This window comes from Labeo rohita, chromosome 12 (assembly GCF_022985175.1).
Source record: "Labeo rohita strain BAU-BD-2019 chromosome 12, IGBB_LRoh.1.0, whole genome shotgun sequence".
Lineage (NCBI taxonomy): Eukaryota > Metazoa > Chordata > Actinopteri > Cypriniformes > Cyprinidae > Labeo > Labeo rohita.
This window is the reverse complement of record NC_066880.1, coordinates 29844143-29859366: the sequence shown is the minus strand read 5'-3', so window position 1 is coordinate 29859366 and position 15224 is coordinate 29844143. Positions and strand designations below refer to the sequence as shown.

Here is a 15224-nt window from a genome sequence, read left to right as displayed (position 1 = left end):
TGACAAGTCCGTCATGCCAAAGACATCATGTTCTACTGATTTATTGTAATTTTCAGCTTGATTTTGGGATTGCGTCATCGATGCTGGTATGTAATTACAAAACCAGAAACAACAAACATCTCCTGGCTTTGTAGACTTGTCACAGTCTCGTATTTACAAATGATAAAGTAGCTGAATGTACTGTGACCCATCAGGGTCCCTCTGTCTGATCGCAGTCCCTCATTAAAAACAGCACACATGCACAGATCCCGTTGTAAATACGGGATAGTATTAATAAACATCCAATTCCTATGTGAAGGAGAGACGACAGGAACGGCAGCCCACAGTGGAGGGTCAGAGGTCTATTGGTCGCAGCTGTTTCAATACCCGGCCTGTTATTTATGTTACCGTACGCACCGAAATTATTATGCCCACAAAACTAACATTTACCCAGGATATGAGATGAGACATTTCTGCGTAAAATATGCACAAACTGCAAAATTACTTACTTAACATTGTCTAGATTGGAATTTGTCCTTAAATAACTTATCTAGCTGTCTATCTGTCTATCTATCTATCTACACTGTCAGAAAATAAAAAGGTACAGTTCTGTCGCTGGGGCGGTACCCTAAGGCACGAAGTGAAAAGGTACAAATATGTACTTTTAAAGTACTAAAATGTACCTTTAAGGTACTAATATGTACTAATATTAGGGGTAGGTAAGGTACAAAGATGTACCTTTTCACTTTTGTACCTTAGGGTACCACACCAGCGACAGAACTGTACCTTTTTTGTGAGAGTGTATGGTCATATATTATAAACACTATTATTCAAAAGTTAGGGAAAATTCATAATTTTATTGAAATCAATCAAATGACAAAGACTTGTACATTGTTACAAATGTCTATTTCAAATCAATGCTGTAAAAGCCAAAGAACTGTATCACCGCTTCCACAAAAACATGAAGCAGCACAAATGTTTTTATTGATAATAATCAGAAATGTTTCTTGAGCAGCAAATCAGCATATTAGAATGATTTCTGAAGGATCACGTTACAATGATGCAGAAAATTCAGCTTTGAACACAGAAAGAAATTACATTTTACAACATTCAAATATAAAACAGTTATTTTAAACTGAAATAATATTTTACAAATATTACAATTTTTATTGTATTTTTAATCAAATAAATTTAGTTTTAGTGAGCATAAGAGACTAAAAATATATTACTATATGATATTTGTTACCCTGGACCACAAAACCAGTCATAAGTGTCAATTTTTCGAAAGTGAAATTTATACATAATCTGAAATCTGAATAAGCTTTCCACTGATGTATTGTTGGATTTACAACAATTTGAAAATCTGGAATCTGAGGGTGCAAAAAAAAAAAAAAAAAAAAAATGTTGAGAAAATCACCTTTAAAGTTGTCCAAATGAAGTTCTTAGCAATGCATATTACTCATCAAGAATTAAGATTTGATATATTTACGGGAGGAAATTTACAAAAATCTATACTAATGATTTTTGCCATAAAAGAAAAATCGAAAATTTTGACTCATACAATGTATTTTTGGCTATTGTTACAAATACATCCGTGCTACTTAAGACTGGTTTTGTGCTCCAGGGTCACATATACCAAATATTACTTTTGAATGGTTGTATCTACTTTTTTTCGTCATTCCAACACCATTTGCAATTGCCCTTCCCTGCCATTTGATATTCATCTTATTTTATTCACAGCTTGGCAGGCTGGTAAAAACTAGATTCTTCACATAAATATGCCGAAAACTCACCGCTCACCTCAGAGACCCAGACTGGGACGGAGGAAATGGAGGAATGACTGAAAGCAAGTGACAGAGAGTCAAATACAGATAAAGAATGTGAAAGGGATTGAAGGAAAAGAGCAATGACTTCAGCGAGCTCTGCCATCTGCAGAAGCCATTAGGATGGTCACTCTCATAACGGTGAAACAGATGAGATGTCTCGGCTTCTGCCATCGAGTGGGAAAGAACTATGCGGCTCCGGTGATGAAAACCAGTGGTGATCGGCATCATTGTCACCTTTCTCAATGCTCAAACGAGCTGTTCCCGAATCCCCCACGTGCTAATGGCCCCCTCATTTCAATCAATATGTCTTATTATTGATTACGGTTATAAAGTTGAGACTGAGGAATTTGACATAATAAATGTAGCCGTTCCTGTGCTTTTTATTGTGTAATAAAAGCGGTAATATATTTTACTGACATTCTGGGGGGAAAAAGAAACGTTCAACCTCAAGAGCTCCTAATGAAACATCAAAACAAAAGTTTGAGGTGTACTTGAGGTTTCTCCAGACCGGATTGTACCGAACACCCTCACGTACCCTCAGGACAGCTGAGCGGAAACAGAGACAGCGATGGAGTGGCCCATTCTGTGGGCAGTTTTCCCAGGAGAAGCCCATTAATATTCCAAAGAGACGGCGTGCAGGGAATCTCTCTCCTCCGAGCCCAATGGGTGGTCCTTTCAAATGCAAAGTAAGAACACAAAATAAGGATGAAAAAGAGGAATCTGGCAACTTCCCACTTCACTAACAAAGCAACCATGAAAAATTTAAAGCTTAAAATGAAAAACGACACACACATGCATGTCCAAAACAGGTGGACTGCACTATCAAGTGTGATATTTCTGCGAGAAAATACAGAATTTGAGTAAGTTAAGCTGTTTTTTTTTTAGGCGAAATGATCTATGATTCACTGCATCATTGCAGAAACACCCACTGGATTACAAAGTAGGGAGCGCCAGGGAAACTGTAACACTTTATGGTTTTTGTTTATTTAAATGTTCAGCTTAAAGATTGGAAATTTTGCCTCAAAAGACTTCAGCATATTAGAAGTCATTACCAACGTAAATTAAATGTCTTAATTTTAATAAAGTCATTTAAATGACCTAATTGAGTCAGATACTATATGAAACTTGTGAAAGACAGATAACTCTTTAAAAATATATTGTAATAATTTAATATTATTCCCCCAAATGAATAAATAAATCAATAAATAAATAAGAATGAATGAATGAATGAATGAATAAATAAATAAATAAATAAAAAATATTAAAATTACATTTAATTAAATTAATAAACATACACAACTCTTACTGAAAGATTTTTTTATTGTTTTACTATATAATGCATTAATTTCATTACATTTGTTATAGTATTTATTCATCTTTATTAATATTAATGAACTTTTACTTCATATTAGCTCAGGACTATTAAATAATATAAACAGATGCAACTTTTGATTGACATGAACTCAGCTTTGAAAGTATTTTTCATTGTTAGTTCATGTTAAAAAAAAAAAAAAAACATTCTTGTTGAATTGTTGAACTTGATTGAATTGTACTTGCGCATACCTGATATGATAAGGGTTTCGGTGCATTGTGCTTTTTTGTCTTTCCTGCTCTCCCGTAAACTAGAAAAGTTTCTATTGACAAGGAAAGTAATTATTTTGTGGCCTCGTTTTTCGCTGCCATAAAAAGCCAGTCTGCTCTGTTGCAACTCATTAAAAACATCAGGAGCAAGAATTTGCTTATTCAAATTTCAGCCCCTGGGGCGAACTTGTTTGCTTATGCTGCGCTAAAAAGAATACAGTACGGAGCTCGGTTAAAAATTTATGATCTCTCTCGGTCTCTGCCATATAATCGTACTGGACGTTTCCGCATGGGCTCTGGCAGCGTGCAGCATCTCCCCTCCCCAGACCTGCTATACCCCTGTCGGTCCCAAAGGATCTCACCCCGTCGCCCCCACATAGCATCACCCCACTGTCATTGTCCCCCAGGAGCCCCACAAAAGGGACCATTTGACCTCCGAACACACCCCCATTTCCTCTCTTTTGAAAGTGTCCTGGCCCACAGAAAGTCTCATTGCGACTCAAAGGAAACTGTACATCAATAAAAGATGGCCAGCCAAAGCTCATAGAAAAAAAGTGAAGAAAAACACTCGCATTTCACCCCAGCTGAAATTGACGGAGTGGGCCACTTGTTTCCTAGCAACAGACGCCTACAGCACAGGAAGTTGCAAGTTCACAGTTCAGTTTGGTGTGGCCGGACTCCCTCGGACCTCGGAGTTGAATAGATGCCCAAGGTCACATCCTACGATTTATTATTGCAACACTTTGAATGGCATATATGCTTTGAAATATTTCATGCATTTATCAGTCTGCGTTAAATTTTAAAGAGGCAGTTCACCCAGAAATTAAAGTGGTCAAACGGTAGGAGTTTATTTTGTGGGACAAAAAATGAGACGTTTAGTACAATGTTCATGCTGCTCTTTTCCATACAATGCAAATGAATGGTGAACAGCCTTGTGATAAAGAAGTGTGCTTAATTGTAATGAACATGTAGTGTGCTTAAAATATTAAGAGTATATTTTTTTTACAAAAATCTGCAGATAATATAATATTAATAAAATAAAAGCCACCTAAAGAGAGACACTTTCATGAGTACACTGTTTAAAGCACACTAAATTAAAAGCACATAAATCATTGTTTTAATAATGCTTTAAAGAAGTACCACTTATTTTGATGTGTTGACTAACATACTAAAGCACCTGATTATAATTTTAGTAGTGTGTTATTTGATATTGCAGAAAGCAAAAAACTAAATTGCAACTTAATCATTCTAAATGTGCATTTTTTATAATATTTTTAAATACACGACACACTGATTTCAACAGAACTGATATTGAAGTGTTTTACTTTATCATAAATGCTTGTCAGTACATTCGGCAGTACACTTGCCGAACAGACAACAGAAGTAATTATGAAATTGCATATAAAAATATACTTCTATTGAAGTGGGTCAAAACAGTTCAACTAACTGAATTTAAACTGTAATAAGTTTCAGTGCAATTAAATGTCTAAAAACACTGTCAAGTATATTATTTTTATTTCCGTATGCTAAAATGTCCTTTTTCACAAGGGCAAAGACTGTAAATCTTCAAAAATGACAAAATGTACCCTAAAATGGTATTATAACCCTACCTGTTTGTTTATTTTTTTTTTAGATGAAAGTTTTGTGTAAATGTTATACATCAAATTAAATAAAAGAATCTGCTGATCCATATAGAGTGTATTCATGATGCGTCATCAATCGGCCATATTGGCAGCACTGAATGTAAACGAACGGGATGTATATTTTGCTGGTTATTGGTGCTGAAAATGGATCATTATTTTCATGTTTTAGGCTGTACTAAACATTTGGAGGACTATAGACAGCCAAAAGTTATAACAAATCAAGGAGAAGAGTGCGAAAAGCACTCTGTCTGAGGAACAAAAGGTGTTTGTGGTTGGCCAAACTGAACTAGGATTTGCAGGGCAAGAATCTTGACAACATTCATGTTTGTTCTTATCATTTCCGGTCAGGTAGGTGAAATAATTAGCCTAATATCTTAATTAATATTGCTTGTATGCATTGTTAACACCTATTAACTTTAGTTTGTCAAACTATTGCGCCCTTTCCTGCTTACTAAGTCCTTCTCTACAAGATTTAGCAGCTTCCATGCATTTTTATGTTAGTACATTAACCGTGCAATCAATGCTGTTGCCGCACATTCAGGTAACTGACCAAACCATGACGTAAGTGCAAACCCTCTGTAACCATCAGTTGTCATTTAATGCACATTAGCCTGAAGCCAAACGCTACTGGTATCTCATAACCAATCGTGACTCACCAAATCTGCATATTCAAATATTTTATGTTCTACTAAATAGAGCACAACATGGAGGCGAGTAAACAGACAGAATTTATTTGTAACTAGACTGTTCCTTTAAACTGTGACATAAATTGGGTTTTTAATGGTGCTGTACACTGCACTCACTTCCCCTCCCATTTCCCAAAGTGCCTTATCAAAGGCTCATTATGCAAAGGAATCCCGAAAAGGAAGTGGTTTCAAGGTTAAAGGACACTTCTTTTTATCTATTTGGCATTTAACTACCGCAGTTCACAGGAATAATGCAAATGAATGAAACACGTTATCTCAAAATTAAACCAAACAGCACATTTGACGGGTTTGTTATTACTTCACCTGATGCCGGCCTACTTTTCCAGCACATGAATACACACAAACTAGCCTTCAGACTGATGATATTCCGATGGGTTCGAATGACTCCATCTGTGGGGCTCGGCTAAAAACCACACGGTCTGAGCAGAGCAGATGACATGTGGAGGAAGACATCACACGTGTGACACGGACAACGTCTCATATCTCAAGACAAATAAAGCCCAGCCATCCACCATATCTTCCCATTCAACTCCTCCGGAGCGGCGAGCATCTTTACCCGGCTACACACATATCCCGTTACGGCAGAACGCTTATGATCAGTTCACTAAGTATGATTACATTTAAACGCAGGCTCTCCCAGCGTCGGCTCATGTGGTAGAAATAACATCTTTAACCAGGGTAAATACACACAGCACACAGTCCGTACCTCCTCTGTAACCGAGCCCGATTCAGAGGCTGGAAGGAGTTTACATTGAGAGGCCGGTTTCAAACAACTGATCTGTGCGTCTGGGTTCAGGTTCAGGGTTCAGCGCCTTCGCTGGAAGTTTGGATAGAAAAAAAAAGTGTTTTCTGCAAACGTCTGTGCTTTTAGAAAATATGCCGTGTCTAAATGTAGCGACAAAGGCGTGATGACCTGAGCTGTCCGGAGAGATAAAGGAGTGCGAGAGGTTTAGCAGGCTCTGCTGAGGCGACATGGAAAGGTGTGGACACCGAGTATGGGAGGAAAGTTGTTTGGACTAGGGGCTTTTACCATGACGAGTGTGGGTTTTTTATGGTCTTACGGGGCAGAGGCAAAGCTTCCATCTGATACACATGCCTGGGTTACTGAAAATCTCTGACAGCACCTAGAGCTAAAACAAGAGTCAATCTGGATACAACATTGTGAAATACATAAGCATTTTAACACAGATTCCACATTAAAGCTGTACTTTGTCTAATATTATCACATACAGTACACCCTACTAAAGCATTATATACTATATAAAAATTTCAGCTGTGATCGTTTATGTCATTGCAAAATGTAAACAATATCATCACAAATATAGCATATTCAGCTTTATCTGCTTATAGTATAATCATGAATAACAATATATGCTATATAGCAAGACTTGATACAAAAAAAATTATCTATATATTGTTCAGCTCTTAATATAAAGTTAGGTATAACATACAGTGCACTCACGTAAAGCAATATATACTATATAGCAAATTTCAAATGTGTTATTGTTTATACTGCTCCAAAATGAAACTATACAAGTATATAGTTGCAAAATGTGACTATATATTGTCCAAATCTTTATGTTAAGTTGGATATACGGTATAGTATAACCAACTATATCTCCATATACACAGTACACTTACGTAAAGTGATATATACTGTATAGTAAATTTCAACTGTGTGATTGTTTATGTTATTGTACAGCCCTATATAAGAAGTTGGATATATAGTATATCCATTTTTATCTGCATACATACAGTATAACCATGAAAAGATGCTGTATACTATATAGCTGTCACACCCCTGTGGACTGTTTAGTTTGGTTTCTCCCTCTTGTGCCCATATTTGGTCGTTCCTGTTTCCTGTCCTCGTTTAGTCATCATAAGTTTTCCTTATATCACCTGTGCCTTAATTAAGTTTATCTTTATCACCTGTCTTTATAAGTTGCATTCTGTTCAGTTTTTGGTGTCCGGTCTCGTCAATGTATGCGTGTATCTACCCTCCTCCTGTGGATTTACCTGTTATAGAATTACCTGTGCAATATAATAAAGACTTTGTCTTTGACCTTCGTCTTCGTTCGTCCCTTCCTCGCACAATACGTGACAATAGCAAATCTTGGCTGTGTGAATGTGTATATAGTTGCAAAATGTAACTCTATATTGTGCAAATCTTTATATTAAGTTGGATATATAGTATAACCAACTCTATCTCCATATATAGACAGTACACTTACATAAAATGACATATACTATATAGCATATGTCATTTTATGTAAAAAAAAATAAAAATAAAAATAATAATAATAATAATAATAATATGTCATTTTATAGTAAAAAAAAAAAAAAAACAAACTCTGCAAAAAACAGCCCAAAATAATCCTCAGCCTAGCAATAATCACAAAATGGCAGGAGAATCTTGGAGGCAGAACCACATAGGTGCAGGCTGCTGCTGAAGTCAGGACAGGCAGAGTTCAAAACCAGTCGGATATTCAGTACCAGAAAATGAGGGAAGTAGACCAGGCCATTGGAACCCTCACAGTGGCAGAGGTAACCAGGTAAAATCTCCAGGAACAAACAGGTGTACAGGCTTGGAAGGCCAAGAAGGGTAGAAGGGAGATCCAGGTAGAAGGGAGATCCAGATGAGAATCCAAAAGATCCAGGCCTGAAGATGAAACCTCAGTATCCCAGGCTAGCCAGGAGCACAGATCGAACAGATGAAGCCTGGCAAAGTAGGACAGGACAAGCAGAGAATCCTGGAGCCAACAGGAAAAAAACAAAACTGGACAAACTGACAAGAGAAAAAAAAAAAACTTAATGCTGAGCGCTCAAGAGCAAACAACAATCTGGCACAGAACAATACACACAAAAGGAATAAGTAGAGCAATCAATGAGAAGGATAATGAGCAATGACAGGTGAGGCAAATAGACTAAAATGAAACGAGGGGGCGGGGCCAAGACATGACAAACAATGGCAAACAAAACAAAAGCCATGTGCTAGACAAACATGACAACCATAAACACAAACAGACATACAAAGCCAGGCTGATCAGCCCGGAGTCCTGACACTATCTGCATACGTATAGTAAAATCACAGAAAAGCAATACATACTACACAGAAAATTTCAAGTGTGTGATTATTTACATTGTTACAAAATTAAAATTATATTATCAGCCAGCTGTATATAGTTGAATATCTAGTCTGCTAAATGTACTATAATGCATGAAAATATTAAGATATTACAAATATTAATATCACGATTTTCTGTAAAAATCTGTATTGTAAAAAGTGAAATAAATACATAAATAAATAAATATATTAATACTCATACTTCATGGCCTTTAATCATTAGTATAAAAATTTAGTACAAATAAAATAAAATAAAATAAAATAAATAATCCACAACTATATCTGGACAGTATGCCTATGAAAAGATAAGTGGTTAGTTGTACAAAACAGTATGTACTATTTGTCTAATATGTACTTTTTGTTTTGTTTTGTAGTGTGGATTGTGCGATAGGCGCTCCCTGCGTTTCCTCCTCGGAGAAAACGCCCCCCTGACCGAACACCACGAACAAGATGTCTGACAGAAACAAATGTTGCTGCTGAAGAACTTCACAGTTGTGGAGCCACACAACCAGGAAGACATCTGACTATCAGGAAGAAACACACACACAGAGGAAAACACGTGTATGCAAACATAAATCATCCGCATGAGGGTTATCTCACCCTGACCTCCATATGCAGAAAACCAGTTGCTTGCACAGCTGGTGAGGCCACTGACTCACTGCAGCCCCGACAGATGCAAACGTTACCCATAATCCCCTATCATCAGAGCAAACGCTCTTTGTAGTCTTCACAGTCTTGATGTCTTGTGCAAAATGTTGAGTTAAACACACACACACACACAAGTTAGAAGTCAAAATAAGATTCCAGCGAATGGAGACTTTTCTCATATTGTGATTCAGATGACAGACAGAGACATACGGACACAGACCTCTTGGAAGTGTGACCTACTTAGTGCATAAAACATGTGTGAATGCACAAACTCACACAACCCCACAAGTTGCATGGCTTTACGTCTTGACGGTGCATATATCACGAGAGATTAGCAGAGGCATGCACTGCACAGCCAACAGATGCAGCAATTCGTCACTTTTTATCTCTTCCTATCTCACACACACACTTTTCCAAACACTTTCACCACCTGACGCACTGCATGAACTTTGAGTGCTTGAGGAAGTGTGTGCGCGTGTGTTTGTGCATGCTTGTCTGTATATGTGGAAGGGGGTGGAGCGAAAAGAACTCTTTATGATTTCATAAACCACAACTTGGTAGCCTCAGAGATCAAAGACCACCAAGAGTCAGACCAGACACATTGTTGGCCTCCCTGGAAGATGAGCTGACACTGATTACAGCCTCAAACATCTCGGTGACTAAGCAGATGAGTGGATTTCCCATGCATGAACTCGATCTGGTAATCACCTGAGGATCTTAAAGGATAGTTCATCCAAAACGACTCTTCCTCAGGCCATCTGAGATCTAGATGAGTTTGTTGTCTTTTCAGATTTGGAGAAATGTGTCATTCCGTCACTTGCTCACCAATGGTCGTCCTGTGCAGTGAATGGGTGCCGTCAGAATAATAATCCAAACCACTCCAGAACATCAATTAGCGTCTTGTGAAGCCAAAAACTGCATGTTTACAAGAAACAAATCCATCTTTAAGGCGTTTTTAACTAAAATACGAGTCCATAATCCATAATAACGCTTCCACCACTGAAAAAGTGGTCTGGCCTGAATAAGGAGAGAAATCTGCACAGTTTATAAAGCACTGTTTACAAGCCAAAACAATCCAAAACAGCTCTAAACAAATATGTGGGTGGATTTCTAATGTGAGAGACAACAGGAAATTGACTTTTTCCACTGGAGGAAGCATTATTATGGATTATGGACATTATAGTATTTTCAATGGAAGCAATGGTTTGAAGTTGAAAATGTCTTAATGATGGATTTGTTTTTACAAACACGAAGCTTTTGTCATCTCAATATGTTAACTGATGGACTGTAGTGGTGTGGATTACTTGTGGATTATGATGATGTTTTTATCAGCTGTTTGGACTCTCATTCTGACGGCACCCATTCACCGCAAAGGATCTATTGGTGAGCAAATGATGGAAAGACACATTTTGTTGAATGAATTTTTTTTATACTTGCTGCATTCAGTTCTGGAAAATTCGTTTGTAGAGGAAGATCTTTCTTTGAGTGTCTTCAGCGCAACCCTAAAAACATGGGCTTAAAATATCAGTGCAGACACAACAGCTGAACAAAGAAAGACAAGACGCCAGGTGAGCTATAGCTGAGCCAGGCGAGCTCAACCATCCAGGCCTGTTTTTGACATTTAGCACTGGGTTTCTGAGCCCACTGAAAATCCAAAGGACAGCAGGAGAGAAAGCGATTGAGAAGTTAGGGGGTTTATCTTCACACCATCTTTACTACTAAATCTGGCAGCCCACTGATTTTTACTTATTTTTAGTTTTTATCTTCATTCATTTCAAAATCATTAATAGATTAGGCAAGCAACTGTGACTGAGAGTGTTAACAACCCTAAAAACTCATCTGTCTTTCTGGGCACAAAGAACAGTTGGGAACTGCATGGTGGCAAACATAGGTTCACTCTAATGCCCTTGGCAAACAAGCTTGCTGGTATGAGCACGTACGTCTATCTCAGATTCATGCTGAGGAAATGACTGTGTGCAAAGCAACAAATGTGATCTAGGCTGAAGTTTTACTGTGCCTAATCTTTTTTTTTTTTTTTTAGAGGAACAGAGAGTCTTGATTCCCTGCTCCTGTCATTTCATTTCACAATATGAAACTTTCTGGTCAATAAAAATGATGAATTAAAGCTAGATTTTAATATTTTTAAAGAAAATTTGGACAGTGCTTAGCTATGCAAATTGTGGGCATACCCTCAGTGGAATTACGGCCCTTTTGCAATGTTCACTTCAGTGTTTCTGCATGTTTTACTGTCCATAAAACGTTAGAAAAGTTTTAAACAAAGACTGTTTTCACAAATATATTTGGCGGCACAACTGTTTTCAACATTGATAACCAGATAAGTAAATTTTGCAGACGAATTTGGCTTGAAAAAGCCTTGTCTTAAAGTTTGACATAGCTTTGAGAAGCTTAAAGTTTGAATTTAATTGTTAACATTTCTAAAGTTTCTGGTAGCATGGTAGCATAATTTAAGTTTAGCCACGCTGCTAGCATGATTTAGCCTAAATTATTATGTTGCTAAAATCATTTAATGTGAATTAACGTCATTAACACAATTTAACATTAATTAACATGTCGCTAGCACAGTTTAACACAAATTAGCTTATCGCTAGCATAATTTAGCTTGCATGTTTCTAGCATGATTAGCATGTTACTAGCATGTTGTTAACATGATTAGCATTGTACTAGGATGTTGCTAGCATGATTTTAATTCACTATTTAACATGAATAGCAAGCTACTAGCATTTTGTTAGCATGTTTCTAGCATGATTAGCATGTTACTAACATGTTTCTAGCATGCTTAGCATGTTACTAACATGTTCCTAACATGTTTCTAGCATGATTTTAGCAGGATTAACAAGTTACTAGCATGTCAACATGTTTCTTACATAATTAGCATGTTGTTAACATGTTTCTAGCATGATTAGTAAGTAGCTACCATGTTGCTAGCATGTTTCTAGCATGATTAGCAAGCTACTAGCATGTTACTAACATGTTTCTAACATGATTAGCATGTTAGTAGCATGTTGCTAGCATGATTTTTGCATGATTAACAAGTTGCTAGCATGTTGCTAGCATGACTAGCATGTTATTAACATTATTTTACCATGATGCTTACATGTTGTTAGCATGATTAGCATGTTACTAGCATGTTGTTAGCATGTTTCTAGCATCATTAGCATGTTACTAACATGTTTCTAGCATGATTTTAGTAGGACTAACAAATTACTAGCATGTTAACATGATTGGCATGTTGTTAACATATTTCTAGCATGAGTACAGTACTAACATGTTGCTAGCATGTTTCTAGCATGATTAGCAAGCTACTAGCATGTTACTAGCATGTTTCTAACACGATTAGCATGTTACTAACATGCTGCTAGCATGATTTTCGCATGATTAACAAGTTACTAGCATGTTGTTAGCATGACTGGCATGTTATTAGCATGCTTTTACCATGATGCTTGCATGTTGTTAGCATGATTAGCATGTTACTAGAATGATTTTCAAGTTACTAGCATGATTTTAGTATGATTTTAGCGTGATTAGCAAATTACTAGCATGTTGTTAGCATGTTTCTATGCCAACCCAGTTAAAACTGGCTGAAACCAGTTGATTCAGTAAAAAAGCAGCTAAAAACAGCTTAGGTTGGCTGTCTAGTCTTAGCTGGTTTAAGCTTGGCTGTTCTTTTAGTAGGTCTTCCAGGTTGACTAGCGAAGACCAGCCTGACCAGCTAAAAATGAGTCAAAACCACTTTAAAACCAGCCTGGGAGACCAGCCAAAGCAGCCATTCATCTTAGGCTGGTTTAGGCTGGCTTAGATGCACCACAGGTCTCTTCGTATAAAAGTTTTCACCCCCTTAATGAAATTCTGTGGGATTTTTGGTGGATTTGATAGTCTGGTTTTCAAAAACTGTCAGCCGAATCAGTTAGAAAAGATATAGCAACTAACTTCAGACCAGTCTGAAGATTCTCCATTGGCATTGCAAATATGTATTTAATTGCTATTACCCAGGTCTGAGATAAATCAATTAATAATCCCAAGGAGCACTGCAAATGACAATATAAAATCAGAAGTAGTTATGTAGTATAAAACTATAATTAATGTAATTGCATACAATATTTTTCAAGAGTCAAATACATTTGCAATGTTTTATTGGTTCCTGTTACCATGGTAACAATGACTCAACTTAATACATCTCACTTGAGGATTATGGGTAGTGTAGTTCTTTACTGTGAATTTGGCTACTAAACATTAAAAGAAAAAAAAACAATTATTAGGTCTGCTTGGAAAAATGCATACATTATTTCCTCAAAAAATCAATTCTCTATGGAGAAAATAAAAAGGATTTTACTTCCAGAACCCCACTGCTGAGTTCTATAGCTTTGAATCATCTCAATGAACTCCTTTTCCCATCCTTCTCTTTTCTTGCTGCTTTCAATCTCATTTTCGCTCAGACCAACGGACTCCCATTTCTGACCTCAGTCTTGCTTTCTTATGTTTGTAATTTCACCTCTTTACAAGCACAACAAGACCAAAACAACATTTGGTCTCCAGATTTACCTCCCTTACGATTTTCTCATCCAACCCGTGGCGAGCCAACGTCAGAGCGCCTCCTTGATTATCTCGTCCATGCTTGAACACCACAGAAAAAAACAGCAAGCGAAGAAACGGCCGAGAAATTGGAGAGAAGACGATTACTCAACCAACAAGTAGTTGCGCATGGAAAGGGATATCCTTTCACAGGTCAGTGCTTTAAAGCTGGCAAAATCTGCTCTGTTATTAAATCTCATTTAAGAACAGACACCATAATCAGAAAGCATCTGATAGTAATAAAGGAGCAGTGGAAAAAAGCTGAACGTGTTGGAGACCCAGATAATAACAACATCTTGTGCTTCACCAACAGAAAGTTGACCCGCTCTGTATAGAAAAAAGTATTCTAATCAACGACCGTAACTTGATAATTTTGATTGCTTCAATGATGACAAGCGTGACAGAATAATATTTAAGAACTAACTCTCTGATTGATTCAACAGAGTCGTTAATTCTGAGGACAGCAGAGGACATTAGCGTTGTCATATTTCGCTCCTGTGTGAAATGTACTGAAGATGGATTTCCTTTGCAGTAATTCATACTCTTGTTATGCAATTGCATTTTTATTTCAATGGTCAAAGTATGATATCACATTCAATAGTTTCATTTTCAAACGCTGAAAAGAAGGTCAACCAGACTGGTTGCAAATGATACATCAAACTCTAGATGTCAAATACTAGCAACTATAGGAAAAGTGTGGAAAATGCACAAAAAGTGTCAAGTAGCTAAATGTTATTGATGAAGTTTTTTAAGACTAAATGAAAAATGATCATTTTGACCATAATCAGACAAACTTAATGTAACATTGTGCATGTATATAATGGCAGTAGCTATTTGCACTATGTAAGAATAGGAATATTTTCCTTGCAATATTTAACTAATATTTGCAAAATTAGTTAGATGCTATTTATACCACTTAGTGCAATTAGATACTTGCACCTCAGTATCGTAGTACATTATAAAACAGCATGCAATAATAACGTTTTGAGTGTAAATTATTATTTTTATTAAAATTATTACATGAATGCTGCCTTGTTGCGATAATAAAGCCCTCCTTACACCTACCCTAACCGATAAACCTTTTTTGCACTTTTGGATTATTTTTTTAATTTCATTGAAATTAAAT

General features: G+C 36.7%; 1 long non-coding RNA gene across 1 annotated transcript in view; it reads right to left on the bottom strand.

Annotated features, from left to right (window-relative positions):
• Nucleotides 1-1404: 1404 nt before the first annotated feature.
• LOC127173969 (uncharacterized) overlaps nucleotides 1405-15224 on the bottom strand; it is a 46207-nt gene continuing 32387 nt past the window's right edge. The window contains exon 4 of the long non-coding RNA XR_007828823.1: nucleotides 1405-2477. This is a non-coding gene — a long non-coding RNA (uncharacterized LOC127173969). The remainder of the gene's footprint in view (nucleotides 2478-15224) is intronic.